Raw genomic sequence first — 9,110 nt, 5'->3', positions numbered from 1 at the left:
TCCCTTCTCTTCAGCCAGCAAGGAGACACATTGTGTGTCTGATTCTCAATCCAGAGGAATTCTCCATGCCCATCAGTGAAGTTATTGTGAACTTACTTTGACCTAACTGAATTGTCAGTAAAATCAGAATCCAGCTCTACATCTCTGACAAGAGACAAAACAGCTGAACAAGAGTAGGCATGGAGGAAACACACTCCCTTTTCTTCTTATTTTCCTGCTTTGGCTTCTTCTCAGTTCCTCCTGAAAGCTGGACACAGAGGTGGAAATCCTACATTTTCTGCAAACTAAGTTTTCAACAGAGGAAAATAATATTTTGCAACGAATTTGAGAGGTGAGCAGGTTAGATCTTGATGTCTTATTTCTTCTGAATTGTATTAATAAAGGCCCCCCTTTTTTTCCTGTCAACAAAGATATAGAGCAAGGTTATTTAAAAATTACAGAAGAGATTCGAGTTATGTCAATACTATTTTATCTTGAAACAGATGGAAAGTAAAAAATGTTTCTTACCATTTAACTATTTTTTCATATGTCATTTATTGTTTTAATTATGAATGATTAAAACTTACTTAGAGGAAATATTAGGCTAAGTGAAGTTAACTATGGTGAATCTTTCAGTTGTAGCTCAGGATTTGTTATAACTAGCCTGCATTTTCATTACACACTTTAAAAGGCTTACATCAGTTTCAGAATTCCTTCATCGAAGAATGCATATGTGTACAGACTAAGATATCTCTTTGGAGGGCTTTACCTCTGTTAGAAATTATACAGTTGAGGTCCTTTGGGAAATCTGGACCCTAGTGGGATACTAGCTCAACAGGTGTAGATAGTTAAAAGCTCAGTAGTAGGTGCCTTCATGCATCTTCAGTTATATATATATTTTTTTATATATATATATATATGTTCAATAAAAATCCTGTGTTAATAATGTAAGTAGTGAAGGTGATTTGACAAGGAGAGTCATTATAAGAGATAAATTAAATATTAAATAAAAAAAATCAAATGAATCACTGATGAGATTAACTTGAACATATTTAAACTAAGGTTTGATTTGATCATGCTCAGTGTTTCTGGTTCATTAGGATTATAGTCTGATTTCCCAGCTCTTTACTCCTGATTTATGCCTAAGAACAAGGTATACCATTGATTCCAGACTTTTTGTTTTAACTCAGTGCTAAATTAACCTTAAATTATGGATTGGATATCATTACATTTCTGATTCCCAAAATTAAAAGTGTGTTTGAGAAGCAGAGTAGGGGAGAGAGAGAGTGCAAAGGAGAGAGAAGACAAGAGTGAAATGTAATGCCCGGTTGTCTCTAGTAGGAGCTGTCTCTAATGCTGGGAAGCAATATGTTATACCACTGTTCCTACTTCTCTTTTTTATTTATGAATGTTTGCCAGAGATTACTATCACACCACTTCATACTGCTGTTAGTTAGTGAGGACTAACACTGGGGCAAATTTACTGCAAGATGGTTAGAATGTGAGCCCCAGTCTGACACACTAGAGTCAAACCTATCTCTGTTGCTAAAAGGTTTTGTAAAAATTATTGGGCAGTAAGGGACAGATTTTACAGGTACTTAAGCCTTAAAGTTTAGTGTGGTGTCTACTATTACAGTTTTTAAAGGCATTTGCATGTCTGGCACTGTTATATTACTGGGAAGTAGTCACACAGGCATTTTGAAAAATCATAGTGGTTTTTGTTTCCTGTGCTACTGCACACCTAACACTACAAACTATATGCAATTTCTCAGTGGTGGAGGCTTCACAGGACAGGAGGTGCCACACCTCTCAGGAGGCTCCAAACTTTGTCCTTAGAGCCTACACTCACAGTCAAAAGGAAGTGCCATCTGGACTTATAATAGTCCTCCCCAAATTCTTTTTTTCAATTGTTTTAATCATCAAGGAATTAATCACAAATTTCTAATTATGATGCATACAGCGGGCACTCACAGTCACTCCTTTTAGAAATGTAACTCATTTAAGAATGGTTGAAAGAAACTTAGAACATTGCGCTATTTTGCCCTATGCCCCTGAACAGGAACTTGCCACCTATAAACTTTGGGTATTCCTTACCCCAAATCTTGATTATATTCGAGCTTTAAAAAGTTCTCAGACTATTTGCAATCTTTTATATGTTTAGTGTATTCGTGAATACAAAAATGCAAAGCTCATGCCTCAAACTGAGTAGGGGACAAAAGGGAGGCTGAAAGTACCAGCAAACTGACATTCATCAATGGTAGCACATATCTGTATGGACACCTGCAGTGAACTGTTTGACAGGACAACATAAGGCCATCACCAAAAAAGTCTGCAATGCTTTCTTACAGCAGTCTCCAACTCTCATTTTGCAGTTCTGAATCACAGTATCATTTCCATTTACACCACCCAGCTTTGCAGAATAAAGCTGAAGAGTTTGGGGCTGTAATTCTCCAAAGCATCAACAATGCACTCATGGACTTCTGGGACCAAATCTTTCCTAGTGTCATAAACCCTTACTCTATGCCCTGGTGACTAACTAAAACTTTAGCTATGCCTTTAAATCGATTCTTTATGTCAGCAAAGTTTTTATTCTACACAATTTTTCTTCAAGATGTGTTTGGTTAGTGGAACTAGAGTAAGTATTTCATAGGATGATAGTAACAAAACTGAATGGCAAGCAAACACCTTTACTGATCTTGGACTTGGTGACTGGACATTATAATGAAAGACACACTGGAAAATCATGAATGGATGACTGGTCACTGTTCTCTGTGAATCACTATATTGGTACTCAAGTCCTGGGCCTGAAGCACTCGTGCAGATAAAACACTGTTCACTGCAAGTCTGTGGGAGATTTGCCCAGGTAAAACTTGATGGAATGGTCCCAAAGAGCAGTCATCTACAGGGGACCTCATGGGTTAAGGTCACCTCTGGCTCTCTATAGGAGACAGATCAAGCACCTTCTGCCAACAGTGCTTTCCTGGGTCTAGTGACTGAGGCTCTGGTGTTGTTGACAATCATTGCAGGCTCCTACTGTGGTGAAAAATTACAAGCACATCTTTAAAGGGGTGTAATTTTGGGGATCTAAAGATTACTTTGTTTAAAAATAAAAGGCAAACCACCCTGTTTAAGAGAGTTCCTTTTCCCTGCCATTGAAGGGATGTAAACATCAATTTAAATAATGGTTTTGTTTGTCTTTCTATGGCTCTGAAGCCTTTATCAAATCTCTACTGTTACTTATTTTTATTATGTTTTAGAAGTATCTTAAAAAATTCAGTTTTCATGGAATATTTTCTCCAGAACAAAGACTGTTCTGAAGGATAATATCGAATGCTAAAAGGCTGCATGATCCAAATTTGTTAGTTATAAAAGAAAAGCATGTCCTCCTTTTTGAAAATTTCTGAATTATTATGAGCTCTGTTCTGTAACAACTCTTTGCTTCTACTAGAAATATTCTGAGTAACCAAAAAGTAGAAAAATTAGTTAGAGAACAACCTTCTACCACATCTGTTTTTAAAATTGAACTTTGCTTTCTTCTCCAGGGCTATGACCAGACTTCTAGCACTAAACTGAGGTGTTTTGTCCAAGATTTGAATAATATGGTGGTGTACCTGAAACCCAAAAGTGTATTTTATAATTAATTGCTTTTCTAAATTTGTGCTATTTCACTTCAGGTCACTTTGAACTTACAGGATTTCATTTTGGAGGGATGAGGTTTTGTAGAACTGTGCTTTGAAAACATGCTGTAAATCTGTTGTGCAACTCACCTAACTACTCCCTTCAGTGCAGGGTGCTGCTTCACAGGATACACCATTTGGTTTACCTGCAGTAAGATGCTAGAAATGGCAGTTCTGTTTTGTCTCTCTGTCCTACACGTTTCCACTCCATCCCTTACATGAAATCTAGGCTGAAAAGTGACTTAATTCCTGCTTTGGATGAATCACATTTCTGCTAGAGCAGTAAGCTGGTCCAACTCACCCTACAGCTGCTGAGTTAGGTGGACGTAAGCAAAATGAGGGGCTGACCATACAGATAATGTGTGACACAGAACAAGCAGTCTCAGTGACTGTTCTTTACTTTTGATATTACCTATGTCTGGGCCAAAGTCCACTGCTCCCTGGGGCTTGAGCCAGCTCCATCTACCTTGCCTGTAGCAACAGGTGTGTGTTGCACTGGTTTTGAACACTGAATCTTCCCCACCTGTGCCTGAGTTGTCACTCTTGGCAAGCCAGCATGGGAGTGATAAGAGAGCTTTGTCAAGCCTGAATGACAATATTGTTTACTACTCTGAATACCAGAATGTGCAGCCATTTTTGAGAGGCCAGATTATAAAGCTGTAACATCACACTACAAGGGGCTGGCCAGCACAGGCAGCAGAGCATGGCCCTGTGAGCACAGCCCCTGCTCAGGCACCCTCAGCAGCAAGGGAGTGAGCATCCTGGTCACCTGAGATCTGAGCTCCTGACATCTGTCCTGTCTACAATAGAAGTGGTAACAGGAACAACTGTACTAGTTTGTATTTTCTTTCTGTGAAAGAAAATGTGTAATATAGTTCTGAAGAAGTACATACAATCTTTCACAGAACTTTATTTTACCTGAGGAGTTTAATCCTATGTAAATAGATTGCATTTGATTTAAACAATGCAAATATATATATTCATGTAATTACAGGATGCTTATCTGCCTGAAGAACCTTTTAATGATTTTATTGTTATATTTTTTCCCTAGAATGAAGAAAAATTCATTTAAATAGAATCCTCTGAAATCTCTGGGATGTGTATCCTATGTATATTCTACATGTAATTTACATATATTATGGAACGAGAATACAGTGACAGCCTACTTTATATGTGGGGGGCATTAGAATATAATAAAAACTACAATAACAAAATGTGTTCATATGAATAAGCGTTTTGGTTATGCAGTAAAAAGATTAAGAATTTATATTAAATTAGGTAACTGGAAATATTTTTACCATTACTAGAAAAATACTTGGTAGAAGTCAGTGGGGGTAGTTGGTTACCGTTGTCATTAATCTGAGTATTACCAAAAGAGACGGATGACTAGAAATAAAATACAGCAAATATTTTTAAAAGAAAAGAGCAATTCACTGTGTAGTTGCTTCTTTATCATTCATAGCATGGAATGCATATTAGTCATCATAAGTGCTGTGCGGGGGGAGTAGATGCTTTAAAAGCTTTCTTCCTCTTCTGGAAACATCATGAATCAAGAGTGTAGAAAGAAATCCTAGAAGAGGATAAACTATCATGTTTATTAAGAACATCCTATTGATGGATTAATTGGGAAGATGCTAAAAATTTCCCAAGGGAAATGATCTAGAGCTAAGAGTTTTACAATCAACATCTAGAGCATTTTTTTAATAATATCAGAGAAATCCATTTAAATTGAAAATACTGTGTATCAAACTTTCTAATCTAACCACAGATTAAAAAACAACCAATAACAGTGGAGAAAATGATAAAATTAAGCACATTGTAGACAAAAAAAAAAATCCTGTACACATAGTGTGGGTACAAGTTCAAACCTGCTTTAATACTTAAATTTGTGAGAGTTTATTTCATAGAAAAGAATCAAATGCTGCATTTGAAAAAGAGAATGATTGTCTTAGAAGAAAGAAAAGTAATGCCTCGAATCTACAATGCCCTGCCTAAAGGGTTGGTCTCTCCTCTGTATTTCATTTTCATGTGCTACCTTCTATTACAACAAAAGTACTGCAAATGCAATCAGAGTGATGTCAGCGAGGAAGAGTCTGCAAGCAAAAGCTGAAGGGATTTCTGTCTTTGCAATAGTAAACATGGAAAAGTCATGAGCCTTTCAGGGAAGAGATAGGAAACAAGCAGAGAGGCAGGTCAGTGAATCCAGCATTTAACTTTTCTGGAGGATTCCTGCACCAACCATTGCCCATCTTGCATTTAGCTTAGGGTCTCTAGCCTCTTCTGTCCCCCCTCTCTCTGTCAAATTTCTTTCTCTCTGATGAAGCCAGCTTCAAGGAAATGTCAAGATCATCTTCAAGAGTTTACTGTGTCAACTGGCAGCTAATTAGAGCTAGCCTACAAAAAGTACTACTTATACTGTTATAAAAATATTACCTGATTATAGCAATATCTGCAGGAAAAAAAATCCCTATAATTGTTACTAACTGGAATGTGATACAACTGAGCCATATCAGTTTATTTGAATGTCTGGAAAATTATTCACATCCTTTTTTTAAAAACTGCAGTTTGGGTGAAAATTAATAATGATGACCTTGAAAAATACACAATTTTGTTCCATATTTTTCTTAACTTTGAAGCCATACTTGTAAGACAAGTTACAAGTTTGTTTCCAGTATCTTTACAGTGAAAATATCTTACACACATATTATGAGCTCACAAACCTGAACAACAAAATTCAGTTTATAAATTCAGTATGCTGTACTGTCTGCTAGTGAATAAATATAAAAGAATATTTAATTCAGCAATACATTAGACATACCACATATCCTGTGTACTTGTCCCAGGGAGGATATATACAATATAAAAGATTTATATGGATTGGTTTCACATAATACCATGATTTTCTTGGTTTTGAGGTTTTTGATAGCTTGTATATATAACATCAGCAGAGACTGGAAATTTGTTTTTATCTGGAGCTCTGCTACAGCTCTGCCCATCATATAAACAAGAAATTAGCACAGCTTTCTTCAAACAAATTACACTTATTCTGAAGGTCTTTGTAGCTCCAATTGTGATTGAACAGCATTCTGCTATAGGTTCCTGTGTTACTTCACTTCAAGCTAACATTTCATTCCCTTTGTCAGTTCTTTCTGGCAAATACAAATTATTCCCCTGGTGAGGAACGAGAGACAAAAAGCAAAATAAGCTGTCCTTTCTCAGCATCAGGCCTGCTCACTTCCTACTGCCTAGCTGACATGCAGAATCTAAAGCACAGTGTGAACAGGCACATGGCGAGAGACAGACACGAAGTTTGTGGTCAGACTTTTTTATTACAATGATAGTGTGCTACATTTTTAGCAGCAACATTTTTCCAGAGTTCATCTGTTCTGCCAAACCAGAGCACTGTCGATTTTGTTTGGGAGTCCTAGAACACCAATACTCTTTATCACTGAGGTGCCAAGGTGTGCTGGAGTGCACCACGGACTCCCTTTCAAAGGCAATCTGTACAGGTAGAGGTGCTGCATATCATGAACAATTATACTCCAGCGCTAAGTCTGCTAAGTCTTGATAGCTCCTTAAATCCCACCATGCCCTCACCTTGCTTACATTCCTCAGGTACACATTGTAAAAACCCATTTGATCCACCTACTTGGCACCACAGAAGCAGCAAAACACCAAGGAGCAACCTGAGCTCAGAAAGACTGAGGCACTTATCAGTAGAAACATGATCATGAGATGAGGATTTATCTCTGCTCTGGCAAGGAAGCTGCCTGACAGGACTGTATTCTGAGCATGGCAGAGCTGGCTGTTCACAGAGGAAGGAAGAGCTATGCTGTAAGTTCAAAGAAATATCCACATCTCTGACACTAACCTTTGCAGGCAGACAAGTCTTCTGAATCCAGGTGACCACCTGTAGCTGCTTTCTTGTCCTCTCCCCTTCATAAGGAACTGAAACTAGGACATATGTACCAGCTAAACATTTGGAGAGAAGCTAAGCTGTGGTAGGCATGTTTAATGCTTTGGGACTGGGGAGCAAAGGTTGTGTAGGTGATGGTAGGCTGCTCCGCTTAGCTTTGGGCCATCTGATAATGATGGAAAAGTTCTAGCCAGGCAAAGACAAAGTCAAAGGTAGGATATAGGACTCTCAAGCATAAAGAGAGCCTTTCAGAAACTCACCCCTTCCACAAGCTCTCCCTTTCTCCTGGACAAAGGGGAATTCTGAACTGCAATTCCGGATGGAGCCATTCTCTGTGCTGGGGAGAAGCAGTGGTAGGTGTGGCAGGTTGTCTGGCAACTCTACCTGGTAGCAAGCTGTCAAGGCCAGGTTACTGCTGTGCCTGACCGCAGTCATAGAATCACAGAGTCATAGAATATCCTGAGTTGGAAGGGACCCACGAGGATCATCAAGTCCAATGCCTGGCCCTGCAAAGGACAGCCCCAAGAATCTACCATGTGCCTGAGACAATTGTCCAAATGCTTCTTAAACTCTGGCAGCTTTGGTGCTGCGACTAGTTCCCTGGGGAGCCTGTTCCAGTGCCCAATCGCCCTCCCAATACCCAACCTAAGCCTCCCCTGACACAACTTCAGGCCATTCCCTCAGGTCCTGTCACTGGTAACCACAGAGAAGAGACCAGTGCCTGCCCCTCTGCTTCCCCTTGTGAGGAAGCTGTAGACAGCAATGAGGTCTCCCTTCAGCCTTCTCTTCTCCAGGATGAACAAACCAAGCCACTCCTTGTATGGCTTCCCCTCTAGGCCCTTCACCATCTTTGTAGCCCTCATTTGGATGCTCTCTAATATCCTTCTTGTCCTCTCCTATCTAATATCCTTCGTATATTGTGGTGCCCAAAACCGCACACAATATTCAAGGTGAGGCTGCACCAGTGCAGAGTAGAGTATGACAACCACCTCCCTCAACCGGCTGGTGATGTTTGCCTGATGCCCTCTGGGACACGGTTGTCCCTGATGCCAGGGCAACACAGGCAACTTATATTCAATTTGCCATTGACCAGGACCCCCAGATGCCTTTCCATGGCACTGGTCTCCAGTCTCTCATTTCCCAGTCTGTACGTACATCTGGGCTTGCTCTACCTCAAGTCCAGAATCCAGCACTTGCCCCTGTTAAATATCATATGGTAGATGACTGCCCATCTCTTTCATTTGTTTAGGTCTCTCTGCCTTTGAGGGAGTGAACAGTTTCTCCCAGCTTTGTGTCATCAGCAAACCTACTTACCTTCCAGTCCTGTGTCCAATTAGTTTATGGAGACAGCATTAGAAGGCGTTTCTTTCTTGACAGACATAGACCTTCCCAGGCACCTGCAGGGGACTTGTGCACACAACCTTCCTTCCCCCTTCTAAAGCAGCCTGGATTAGCTGCCATGGCAGCATGTTCAAGTTGTTCTACATAACTGCTGAAAGCAAACACACAATTCAGATTGGTAAACAATTACCTGGCAG

The sequence above is a fragment of the Lepidothrix coronata genome, unplaced genomic scaffold (assembly GCF_001604755.1).
Source record: "Lepidothrix coronata isolate B3197 unplaced genomic scaffold, Lepidothrix_coronata-1.0 Scaffold83, whole genome shotgun sequence".
In the NCBI taxonomy this organism is placed as follows: domain Eukaryota; kingdom Metazoa; phylum Chordata; class Aves; order Passeriformes; family Pipridae; genus Lepidothrix; species Lepidothrix coronata.
The sequence above is the reverse complement of the archived record's forward strand: the minus strand, read 5'-3'. Positions refer to the sequence as shown.